Below are 13,194 nucleotides of genomic sequence, written 5' to 3'. Positions count from 1 at the left end.
CTATGCTTTGTATCCAAGTGTGGATAGACTATATAGAACACTTGAAGCATTAAAACCACCATCTTGACTTTTCTCTATTCATTTTCAATCCAGTCTTGAAGTTCTCCTGACTGACTAGCTTCTCACGAGTCTGTTCGTTTTCGAACCATTCCCTGCGTCTTTACCTTGTAATTGCCAAACAATTACAGTATGACACATAAAAGTTTGGTTTTGTTCATCTTGTTAAGTTGACCTAGTGATAAAATTGTACCTAGGACAGACAGTTCAAATGAATATTCTCTACCAGCAGCGTTAAGCGAATATCATTAGGTGGTAAGTGAATCTTTTGGGATGTTTCGGCGTGTATCAAAACAGTTTCAATTACAAATATGCTGCTGAAACTTTTGTGGTACGTGCTGAAACTACAAGGTCTTATGTACTTATAAGATGACGGTGTTCGATGAACGCACCAGACGAAGAAGTGAAATTTGCTTGTTTATCAGTTTGTTTGGATTTTGCCTGTGTATTTTACAAATCATTAGCGCATTAAAGTCTGGTATCTAGTGATGAGACAGAAGCGTCTTGTATAGTGAACAGTGTTTCGAATTTTATTGTTAGGTTCACCTGGTCTAGAAGTCCTCCAACCGTTTATGGAGGAAGTTTCCACTTAAGCCATAAAATGAATTAAAATATGAAAACGACCAGGACAAGATTTACTCGATTCAAAGTCAAATGACATATAGTACGGCTTTCTACAGAACACTGAAAAAGATGATGTTGTTTGAAGGTCACTCAGCAGCAGAAATGAATATCAGCTTCCTTGGTATGCGAATGACCATTAGAAACTGCGAGTGGCAAATGGTTCAGAAGGAGGTGGAGGAAGATGGAACGCAGGCGATCAACATAATTATAGTGATGATGATAGTGATGATACTATGATGATGATAATGTAAGGTGGCTATAATTTCGCACCTTACAAGTACTCATCTATACACTTTGCCGTGATTTACAACCGGAATTAGGTACCATTTGGTAGGTTGTACATCGTATATATGAATATTTAAAGAAGACTGACATTGTCACGTACACCTTGTAAATAATTGTTAACGCTTATTGCATGAAAGGTGACGGAGTGTCTTTATTTTCAAATAGGTGTAATGAATGATTGCCTATACTTCAAATGGTTCAACTGGCTCTGAGCACTATGGGACTTAACATCTGAGGTCATCTGTCCCCTAGAGCTTAGAACTACTTAAACCTAACTAACCTAAGGACATCACCCATACCCATGCCTGAGGCAGGATTCGAACCTGCGACGGTAGCAGACTGAAGCGCCTTGAACCGTTCGGCCACAACGGCCGGCGATTGTCTATGCTAGTAGAGGTTGGAACGCCAGTCGAAATGAAACAGCAGGCGTATCTCATGCCCTGGGTGGAAAAGCCCGCACAGGTGTGTTGGTCCTGCTTCACATAGTAAGTGCCAAGACGGACGGTCTGGGCACCTGAGCGCGGAAGCACAATACAGCGGCGGTCGGCCGATATTGTAGCGGGGGCCGGAAGGATAACCGGATAATACTTGGGAAACTCCGAAAATCTTGGACGCAGCAGAGAGGAACGGGGAAGCGTTACCTCGGAAATCGCAGGCTGCGTTATTTCCGAGGATTTTTACTCTGAGAAGCGTACCATTGTATGAGTATAGGTATCTCCTCGCAAACTTTCCGTGCTGGACGACAAAAAGACTAAAAGATGGTTGGTCGGCGTTCGGAAGAGTCCGTAGAGAGGGAGAATATTCCGTGGTTTAGAGAATATGATTCGCCTTCTGAGTTCTGAGGGAGGGAGCCGAGCTATGCTGGGAAGCCAGAGGTTCCGTTTTGAGTGCCCGTGTTTGACGGTCACTCAGTATCAGCTTTTGTTGATACAGACGGATTTGCTGTCTTTGCTCTCAGGAGATTTTATGGTTAGAACAGTTAGGCACTGTACTGTTGCGAACTTATACGATTATGAACTTCGCCTCCGGGTAGGGAGTCGTCGTTGAGTATGCAGCATTCAGTGATTGAGAGCACTTCTCCTGTCTATACTCATGTAGAGACGTTATCTGAATTCCGTCCTTGTGGTTGGGAGTTCGCGTTTCTTGTCTGTAGAACACAGAGAAGAGAAGACAGTATTAAACTACAGGGTGATTCAAAAAGAATACCACAACTTTAAAAATGTGTATTTAATGAAAGAAACATAATATAACCTTCTGTTAGACATCATTACAAAGAGTGTTTAAAAAGGTTTTTTTCACTCAAAAACAAGTTCAGAGATGTTCAATATGGCCCCCTCCAGACACTCGAGCAATATCAACCCGATACTCCAACTTGTTCCACACTCTCTGTAGCATATCAGGCGTAACAGTTTGGATAGCTGCTGTTATTTCTCGTTTCAAATCATCAATGGTGGCTGGGAGAGGTGGCCGAAACACCATATCCTTAACATACCCCCATAAGAAAAAATCGCAGGGGGTAAGATCCGGGCTTCTTGGAGGCCAGTGATGAAGTGCTCTGTCACGGGCTGCCTGGCGGCCGATCCATCGCCTCGGGTAGTTGACGTTCAGGTAGTTACGGACAGATAAGTGCCAATGTGGTGGCGCTCCATCCTGCTGAAATATGAATTGTTATGCTTCTTGTTCAAGCTGAGGGAACAGCCAATTTTCTAACATCTCCAGATACTGTAGTCCAGTTACAGTAGCACCTTCGAAGAAAAAGGGACCAAAAACTTTATTGGCTGAAATGGCACAGAAAACGTGCACCTTAGGCGAGTCACGTTCATACTGAGTTGTTTCCCGCGGATTCTCAGTGCCCCATATACAGACAATGTGACGGTTGACTTTCCCAGCAAGGATAAAATCACAGAAATCGATTCTTTTCATCTTATCAGCTGCAGACAGTGCTTGAACCAATTTCAGACGATAAGGTTTCATAACTAACCTTTTTCGTAGGACTCTCCATACAGTTGATTGTGGAATTTGCAGCTCTCTGCTAGCTCTGCGAGTCGATTTTCCTGGGCGGCGAACAAATGCTTGCTGGATGCGTGCTACATTTTCATCACTCGTTCTCGGCCGTCCAGAACTTTTCCCTTTGCACAGACACCCATTCTCTGTAAACTGTTTATACCAACGTTTAATACACCACCTATCAGGAGGTTTAACACCATACTTCGTTCGAAATGCACGCTGAACAACTGTCGTCGATTCACTTCTGCCGTACTCAATAACACAAAAAGCTTCCTGTTGAGCGGTCGCCATCTTAGCATCAACTGACGCTGACGCCTAGTCAACAGCGCCTCAAGCGAACAAATGTACAACTAAATGAAACTTTATAGCTCGCTTAATTCGCCGACATATAGTGCTTAGCTCTGCCTTTTGTCGTTGCAGAGTTTTAAATTCCTAAATTTGTGGTATTCTTTTTGAATCACCCTGTATAATAGTCAGTGGACCGCCTCCTGCCGTCCTAGTGTTCGAAAGAGTCTTATTTTGTGGATGGGGTTCTTCCATCGTTGCAGATGTGTACGAGAACCATCACTCAAATGCACCGGATGCAGTACATACGGTGATATTGCTAATTGATTCTGCTTATTAAGGCTATAAAGCTAAACAGCTGTGATCACGTACATCTTATATCCGTTGAAGTTGCATACCACTGTAGATGATCTTTGAAAGTAGTGTCTTCTAGTGTTTGGTTTGTAGATGATGTCAGTCATCTCACGTTATTTATATTAGCTCACGTAGCCTTAAAAAGGGGCAGATTTGGGCAATTGATCAATCGCATTAGTTAGGAAATTCATGTGTATCTCCTTATGTCCATTGGACATTGACATTTGTAATGTAAAGGGGTTTTAATCTACAATGAATGTGTAACCGGAAAAAGCATTTATCATTTGGTAGTTACTAGTTCCCTTAATCATTCATTTTTGTTTATGTTGTAGTTTATATGTTAAAGTGCAAGAAGGAGATAATCACCATTAACAGATACTAAGATCTGCTTCAGGGGGTAGTCAAACAGGGCCAAATCTTCATTTTCGCGTTCAGTATTTCCGTTGCTCACATTCATTTTACACCCGACTGGAGTAGCATCTTGGAATGATGATGACGATTATGATAATGACGACGTTGTAAGGCATGATTCGAAAGAAACGTGATAAGGAAAGTTGTTTCTGATCTCACAAAGCAGCACTGCCTCAGAGAAGAAAGAAGGGAGTGAAATTCAGAATTTAATGATTCATGGTCGACAAGATCATTAGATGTACAGTGGACTGCTGCCAAGACAAATAAATTTGTAGCGAGTTCATCAGAGATGGAGCGCCACATATGATCGGACAAAATCGGGAAAGAAACCAATTGTATGTTGAGGTAACCAAACCAGCATTCTCTTAAAGTGATTTATAGACATCACGTGTCAGTAATTATTGGGTAGAGATTTCGATCAAAATAAAAGAGTGTATTACCTGAAGAAATATGTCTTACCACTATTGCCACGCAACGTATCTTTAAATGCAGTAATAAGTCCTAAAAGTGGTAAAACGTAGCACAAGCTGTCACAAATAGCTGAAGATAGTCTCAGTAGGTTACACGATTTAAGCAACACGTGCGAACCACGCAAAAATAAAAACTCAAATACAGAGATTTTATAAGGAAGCTTCTTTCTACTTGTACATATCGAAGCTTTACAGAATACTTTAAAATGTTACAAATTTGGGCATAAATATTCCTGTTAACTTAAGAGACCAAATATAGTTGCACATTTGCCCCTTGCTGCACTTCTGCTGAATTCTTAACTATATTTGACAATGAGGAGAATTGTCCTTAATATGTGCACGTCTTTAGTCTATGCAATTAACAGTAACGAAAAACTCGAAATTAGTAACATTACAGCTTCGTTTGTCAGTTGTAATCATTTGAATACACCACCATAAAATAATTAATGTAGAGTAATGAACTTTCGGGAATATATTTATCTAGGTAACATGATTAAGTGATTAAGATTGCAAGATCACAGGTTGAAGTAAGAGCGAGATAAGCCATTGCAAAAGTGAAATGCTGGTACATTAATAACCGGTGTAAACGCCAGAAAGTCGAATGCAAGGATGCAAACCTGTATGCACTGTGTTGTACAGGTGCCGGATATGAGTTTGTGGAGTACAGTTCCACGTCTGTTGCACTTGGTCGGTCAATTCAGGGACAGTTACTGTGTTCGGGGATGACGCTGGACTTACCGTCTGATGATGTCCCATACGCACTCGATTGGAAACAGATCTGATGATCGACGCTCTGTAGAGCATGTTGGGTTACGACAGCAGTATGTTGGCGACCGTTATCCTGTTGGAAAACACCCCCTGGAATGCTGTTCATGAATCGCAGTACAACAGGTCGAACCACCAGACTGTCGTACAAATTTACTGTTAGTGTGTGTCCTATAACCACTAGAGTGCCCATGCTGTTATACTAAATCGAACCCCAAACCATAACTCAACGTGTAAGTGCAGTCTGTCTAGCCAGTCTGTCTAGCTCACAGACAGGTTGGTCGTAGGCCTCCTTCTAATCAACTGGCACCGAGGCAGAATCACCTTTCAGCACAAAACACAATAGACCTCCACTCTACTCTCCAATGAGCTCTCGCTTGACAGCGCTGAAGTCGTAAATGGCTATGGTTTGGGGCAGTGGATCACGCGCTACAGGGCGTCTGGCTCGGAACTGTCCTTAACGGAACCGATTTGTAACAGTTCCTTGTGTGGTGCCAACTGGTGCTCAAATTGCTGCTGCAGATACAGTACGGTGTGCCAGAGCCAAACGACGAATACTATGGTCTTCTCTCTAGGTAGTGCCACGTGCTCGTCCGGAATCCGGTCTTGTGAGGGTACATTCTCATAAACACTCCCGCCAGCCATCATGTACCGTGGCCACATTCCTCCCAAGTCTTTATGCAGTATCAGAGAAAGAACTTCCAGTTTCTCTTAGCCCTATTTCACGTCCCAAATCAAAGTCAATGAGAAGTTGATAATGGCGTCTTTGTCACCTTAAATGCAATCTTGACTAACATCAGCTCACCACGTCCAATCTCAAAGGTAACTAACGCTGACGAGCGTTACAGCATGTATTTAAAGCAACCCTGATTTGCACCTTCATAGTGGCAGTGGTAGCGTCTCTCCTATGTGACTTACGCGAAATTTCAATGGAGATCGTCTTTCAGATGTAGAAACACACTTACAAATTTTCGTTCACTCAGCTCCTTCTTGGTGCTGCGATTTTTTTTTCCGCCAGTGTAGTAAATGCCAACGGCCTTGCCGCAATGGTAACACCGGTTCCTCTCAGATCACCGAAGTTAAGCGCTGTCAGGCTTGGATGGGTTACCGGCCGGGTCTGCCAGTGCTGTTGACAAGAATGGTGCACTCAGCCCTTGCGAGGTCAATTGAGGAGCTACTTGACTGAGAAGTAAAGACACCAGTCAGGAAAACTGACGCCGGCCGGTGTGGCAGAGCGGTTCTAGGCGCTTCAGTCTGGAACCGCGAGACCGCTACGATCGCAGGTTCAAATCCTGCCTTGGGCATGGATGTCTTTAGGTTAGTTAGGTTTAAATAGTTCTAAGTTCTAGGGTACTCAGATGTTGAGTCCCATAGTCCTCAGAGTCATTTGAAAGATTTGAAAACTGGCAATGGTGTGCTGGTGCTGACCACATGCCCTTCCGTACCCGCATCCTGTGACGCCTAAGGGCTGAGGATGATACGGCGGCCGGTCGGTACCTTTGGACCTTCAGGGCCTATTCGGACGGTGTTTGTTTTTGTCAGTGTAGTGAGTAGCTTCGTAGTAACGTCTATGTATATGGCCCTCTATCTATGAGTTTGTTTACGTGGATTTCGTAAACCGATTTCCCAGTATCCCTTCTGCCTGGTTATGTAAAGACGCCAAAATCGGTTCTGGTAATTCGGTTCCAGCTGCCGGTTTTCCAATTCCAAATCGATTTTCGCTCCCATGTAAACGCACAAACGATTTTGAGACAGTGCTTCGGTTGCCAGGTTACTTCTCATTTTTAAAAATTTTCAGATAATATAAGCGAAATGAAGGAAAAGTAGAAATATTGGACTGAGCATGAAGATGTCTACACCTCTAATATTTAACTGAAGAGCACTAGCGATTGTGCTGACTAAATCAGAATCTAGAACAGCCGTTTTCCAGAGGCCATGTTTAACGGGGCTAGCAAATCCTTTTCAGGCTTTATCATGTAAACAGAACAACGAGAAACGGTTTCCGAAATTCGGCTTTCATGTTCCGGAAGATGTGTCACATGTAAACGTAGTTTATGAGAGATTTACATGTAAGGTTTGCAGCGTGTGCCGTCCTTAGTTCAAGTTCTACGATTATATGCTGCTTCTGACTAACTGGCTGCATCCAGAGATATAATTCTTTGCCCATTGGCAAAGAATGGTTCTTTTGTCAACAGTCATCTGTCTCGACGGGTATGTCTACACACATTCTTAAAGACTCTTTTGTACGAGGTTAAGTGGATCTATACAACATGAAAACGGAAACGTATTCAGTGTCAGTGAAAGTTCAGTGTACTAAAATCGAATACCGATGTGTAGAAGAAGATTAGAAATGAAGTATAAAAATTCGTGAGTAATAATTGTAAATTAATACTGTTTAATAGTAGTAACTTAAACTTGAGAACTGTTTATAATCTTGTAAGGAAATCCACATTGTTACAGTGGCCACGGAAGATGCACGGAATTAAAGCGAAAGGCGTTTGACCTAAATATGACTTTCATTACAGTTGTAAAATAGGGTCCTTCCCCTCCCTCATCATATATCTTTACTTTTTCCCCTTCATCCCCTTCTCGCTCTTTTGCTCACTATCTCTCGCTCACACTCGATCGTTGTCCCGCTCCCTCCCTAGCCACGCTAAGCTTACCAGGAACTGTTTGCGCTCATCCCACTAGTCTGTTTGGTACGACTGTATTCGTCTGTCGCGTATGTCTGTGTAGCTCATTCATTAAACTCCAGGAATGACCCACACAGTTAATAACACAATTTTCCAAGCGCTCGTGGGCATTTTGCTCCAGTCGATCTCTATGGATCTTAGATACTCAGTGTACGTTGGGGAAGGTGGAGCAAAAGTTAGTGTATTACAGTTCTTTTCCATGTTTCCATGCAAATACATATTACGATAGATCTTTCTAATAGCTACTCATACCTTCACAGCCACAATCTCTATGTCTATGTTGACTTACAGTTTTGTTTCATAGATCAGATACACTAGGTGTACACACAGTATTGTTATAAATATAGTTCACAGCCTCTAGCTCTGATTGCCACTTCAGAGCAACTTTTCTCGGTTAAAAAGCAACTAAAAAAAATTGGCAGAATTTTTTTTTTTTTCTATCGCGGAGGAGGCTATACCAAAACCAACTTGAGAACTGCCTCAAAACAATAGCGTGCCTTCCTAACAAAGAAAGTAATAAACATCTAACATAAATTTAAAAAACCTGTACCTTCCAGTTAAGCACATGCTCAGTTTGAAGAAATAGAGGGAAGTCCTTCAATCAATTTTCTTTCACAGTATGAGTATTAGACATTCACCACTCTACAAATCAGTTAATATCCTCAATTTTCACCTAATATGGGAATGGAGTAGTTATCACATTAAGCGCTCTTATGCTGTCATGCATGAATTATTGAAGGTGCATGCACTTCGAGAACTTAATAGCTGTCTGCTGTGTATTGTGCTTTTATATTTACCGATCCCGGAAATTCGAAGCTAATAAATGAGTGTAGAAATATATTTGTGCTAAGGAAAATGAAAAATTACTTCTCATTTTTGTTGTAGGCAAGATATGTGAACGTGATAAAATAATCCGTCTTTGGTTATGCTGAACAGTTGCACAAAGACAAAATAATTATGAAAAAGTACAAAAGAGTTCGTATTTCTTATTTTACAATGATATATGTGACTGGCAGGAGCTCCATGAAGTGATTTATTTTGCGAGTGCACGGAATAAGCCAGAGAAAGAGCGCTGATTATTCAACAACTCCTCAATGTGGCTATGACTAATAAACATGTCAAGTCTGACTCTAAATTTGTTTTCCTTTGATGTTTCTGAAGGCAGGAGCTATAGATGGTTAGTTGGCATTTTTCAGACAGTTATTTTAGTTTTTATTTTCAAGAAAATTACTAAACTGTGACGGTCACATACACGATACTAAAAAAGAATAATAAAGCGGTTACATGCAAAAGTTACCGGCGGTACATTTCGTTAATGGCTCCAGTTCTTTAACAAGTAGGGGGTGAAAGCATGTGATATTAATGGTTCACAATATGTGTGTACGCACAGTGAAGAAAAACAGTGCCAGCTGTTCCGTGTGCTGGTGATGATAATTTAACCCTTGTATGGGCAACTCTTTCTTTAATAGAAACGTAAATTCAGGCTATATTGTGAATTAATTTCTGTTAAAGTTTATTATGAGGCGATTCATTTATTCTAACAGTAATAAACGGCACTGTTGACGAAGTATCATTCCGAGAGAGAATAACGCTACAAACTCCCCTGGATCCGACAATGTTATAGAGGTTACTTCTTTGAAAGGAAGTGTAGCTAGAGGTCGAGAGAAAACATATCACAATACTGAGTTCATAAGTAAAACAGATCAAAGTGTTGTTAAATAGAAAATTTGATACAAATAAGAATTTATTGACTGCACAGTTGACACCATCAGCAACTAGTGTGACTTTCTCCGGATAGGATATGTATCAAACAGAGAGAAAAAGAAAGAAACATGCTATGTGATACGTCACGTGAGTTTAAAATTAGACCCTTTTTTCAGCATGCACCAACTTCCAGAGATTTCTGTCTTAATTAGTTATAGGCTGTAACACGTAATTGTTGGACGCAACGTGTACCTAAAAACATTTCAGCCTTCGTAAACTAAGGTAAGAACTAAGTACTTGTTACAAAAAACTCTCTATTTTACGTTAAGTGTATGTAAAATGTTTGTGAAAAAGAGGACTTAAAAGCTATATCCAAGTAAACGAAAGCTCTTTATAGTAATTAGCGGTGAAGTATTTCGTTCATTGCAGAAGTTCACAAACGCAAACTATTAACAACATATGTTGTAGGCGAAATTATATTAAAACAGTTTTCCAAGATGGCAGCCCGCCACAGAACGAGCAACATGTAAGCTATCTTAACGACCGTATTTTGTGTTTCTAAAACAATATTGCTTATAATTTCGTGATGCCTTATCTGTACACGTTTTTTATTGGTATCTGAGATAGGAACAACCGTTTAATAGTGGAAAAAACTATTCTTAAAACTTCTTTACATCGGCGTTCAGCTGACGTCACGCTCGCAAACATGGCCGCCGGCCGTTTTTTTGGCCCCGTGTGAAGAAATCGTGTAACACCAATCAGAGCCCGTCACACAGCTCTCAGCGAGGCGATCTGCACGCGAATACACATGGCGGACGTGATTCTACAAACGGAACATCTCGTTAGACGCGCCGAGACAGATGCGTTGCCGTAAAGTGAGAAAACATTGGTCGTAACAGATGTATCCCCCTCTCGTTTTCAGCAGTTCGGCAGGATTGTGCAGCGGTGACTGGCGTTTGTGTGGCACGATTCGTTACCTAGCACTCGGTGGATGCTTGTGCAACTGCACTTTCGCGGAATGCGCTGGTGAATAATTCGCGAAGGCAGGACGGAGACAGATATGTGGCCGTGTCTTACCTGACCTTTAGTCCCACGCCGCAGTTCTTGTAGTCGTAGTGGTATGTAAGGAGCTGTTTTTTCCTCAGGTGCGTAGCTGAAATGATTTAGGGCTCGTCACCGAGTACGGGCGAGCGCAAAAATCCGGCCCGCGAGAGCGGCGCTAGGGGCCGGCTAGCACGAGCAGAGTGCAGAGCAGAGGGTGCTGGTGATGGTGACGGAGACTTGTGTCCTGGTGACGGGTCCGCGGCTGCAGGTGCAGACGGCACTCGGCTCACGCCTGCGCCTCGGCCAGAGTCTGACTGCTGTTATTTCGGTCCGCGGCGCCCGCGGCCAGCCGCTCACACACCGTTGGCGACATCTCCCGCTGAGATACCGCCGACGCGGTGCCGACCTGCCCCAACAGCCATCTCGCGCCTTCCTCCGCCCCCGTCGCGCAAGTCTCCATCCGGGGCAGCCAACTCTCAGTGGGCCTTAATAACCACTCCTTGTGCTGTTTAGCAGGGGGCATCGTCATAAGCGAAAGTAGCGCTAGCCTACCTCGAGGTACTGTGATCAACGCACTACTGTTGTTGTCGAGAACGGTAGTGGCTTGAAACGCGTTTCACGTTAGTAGCGTAGGTCAACAGCCTTGCCGCGGTGGTAACATCGCCGAAGTTAAGCGCCGCTGCCGTTTGATGGGTTACCGTGCTGTCTGCCGAGCGCTGTTGGCAAGCTGGATGCACTCAGCCCTTGTGAGGCCAAGTGAGCAGCTACTTGACTGAGAAGTAGCGGCTCCTGTCACGAAAACTGACAGCGGTCGGGAGAGCAGTGTGCCCCTCAATATCCGCCTCCCGTGACGCCGGTGGGCTGAGGATGACAACGGCTGTTCGGACGCGGAGAGTTACTAGCGTAGGCTGATGTTCTTGCTGGCGCGACGGTCCCATCGGCCGCCTTTCTTTATCACATTTCTCGGATATTTTTGTAAAAGTTTCATTTCCAACATTAACTGGAGTTGCATAACTGTACTTGTTTTCTCAGGCACTCTCAAATGCCACTAAAAGTTAATTATGCCTTCAGTTAAAAAAAAAAAAAAAGAAAAGAAACACACACAGGCAGTTGGCGCCGCAGTCATGGACTGTGTGGCTGGTCCCTCGGAGGTTCGAGTCCTCCTTCGGGCGTTGGTGTGTGTGTTTGTCCTTAGGATAATTTAGGTTAAGTAGTGTGTAATCTTAGGGACTGATGACCTTAGCAGTTAAGTCCCATAAGTTTTCGCACGCATTTGAACATTTTTGGACACACAGTTGTTTCAATGTATTTGTTTACCTCGCTGTTAGAAGACTTAAGTGCATTAAACTGCACAACAAAATTACATGCCCCTGTGCGTACCATTACTCACGAAATCATCGTTTTGATAACTTGACCATATATAACAACAATATAACTGGAATGGATGTATCTCTGCATGTTTCTTCTCCTAAACCACTGGATATATTTCAGCCAAACATGGTACATATATCATTTACCATCTGGCAAGAACCACTGTGGTGGTAAGGACCGTCTACCTGCCAAATGGGGTCACAAAGAAGCGCAGCTTACGACGGGCAAATAGTCAGACTGTATTCATCCAATATTTGAGGATGAAAGCAATTAGTGACTTGCAACGAACTTTACAAATAATTTCAAATATTTTCGCTGTTCATGCAGTAAAGCTTCCGCATCTAGCATAACGTTACAATTTAGTTCTTCCTTACTACTGACTCTAATAGCAACACATTTCGCCTACAGTATCTACATACATCACTGCATGTATCTGCAAAATTATATTGTTGTACGACACACAGTTCAGGCGCCTTAGAGGTTGAGCTGCATGAAAAAGAAACTAGCAGGGCGAAATTCGCTAGAGATACCGGTGAAATATGTCTGCATATAAGTGCGAAATAAACTACTGGCCATTAAAATTGCTACACCAGGAACAAATGCAGATGATAAACGGGTATTCATTGGACAAATATATTACACTAGAACTGACATGTGATTACATTTTCACCCAATTTGGGTGCATAGATCCTGAGAAATCAGTACCCAGAACAACCACCTCTGGCCGTAATAACTGCCTTGATACGCCTGGGCATTGAGTCAAACAGAGGTTGGATGGCGTGTACGGGTACAGCTGCCCATGAAGCTTCAACACGATACCACAGTTCATCAAGAGTAGTGACTGGCGTACTGTGACGAGCCAGTTGCTCGGACACCATTGACTAGACGTTTTCAATCGGTGAGAGACCTGGAGAATGTGCTGGCCAGGGCAGCAGCCGAACATTTTCTGTATCCAGAAAGGCCCGTACAGGAGCTGCAACATGCGGTCGTGCATTATCCAGCTGAAATGTAGGGTTTCGCAGGGATCGAATGAAGGGTAGAGCCACGGGTCGTAACACATCTGAAATGTAACGTCCACTGTTCAAAGTGCAGTCAGTGCGAGCAAGAGGTTACCGAGACGTGTA

The 13,194-nt window shown here is 43.0% G+C and overlaps 1 protein-coding gene across 1 annotated transcript in view; it reads right to left on the bottom strand.

Moving 5' to 3' along the window:
• LOC124595327 (homeobox protein Mohawk) overlaps positions 1 to 11,027 on the bottom strand; it is a 93,750-nt gene extending 82,723 nt beyond the window's left edge. Inside the window, exon 1 of the mRNA XM_047134029.1 lies at positions 10,733 to 11,027. The gene's annotated coding sequence lies outside the window, so the exon portion shown is untranslated. The remainder of the gene's footprint in view (positions 1 to 10,732) is intronic.
• Between the last annotated feature and the right edge of the window lie 2,167 nt (positions 11,028 to 13,194).

This window comes from Schistocerca americana, chromosome 2 (assembly GCF_021461395.2).
Source record: "Schistocerca americana isolate TAMUIC-IGC-003095 chromosome 2, iqSchAmer2.1, whole genome shotgun sequence".
NCBI classification, from domain to species: domain Eukaryota; kingdom Metazoa; phylum Arthropoda; class Insecta; order Orthoptera; family Acrididae; genus Schistocerca; species Schistocerca americana.
The sequence above is the reverse complement of the archived record's forward strand: the minus strand, read 5'-3'. Positions and strand labels throughout refer to the sequence as shown.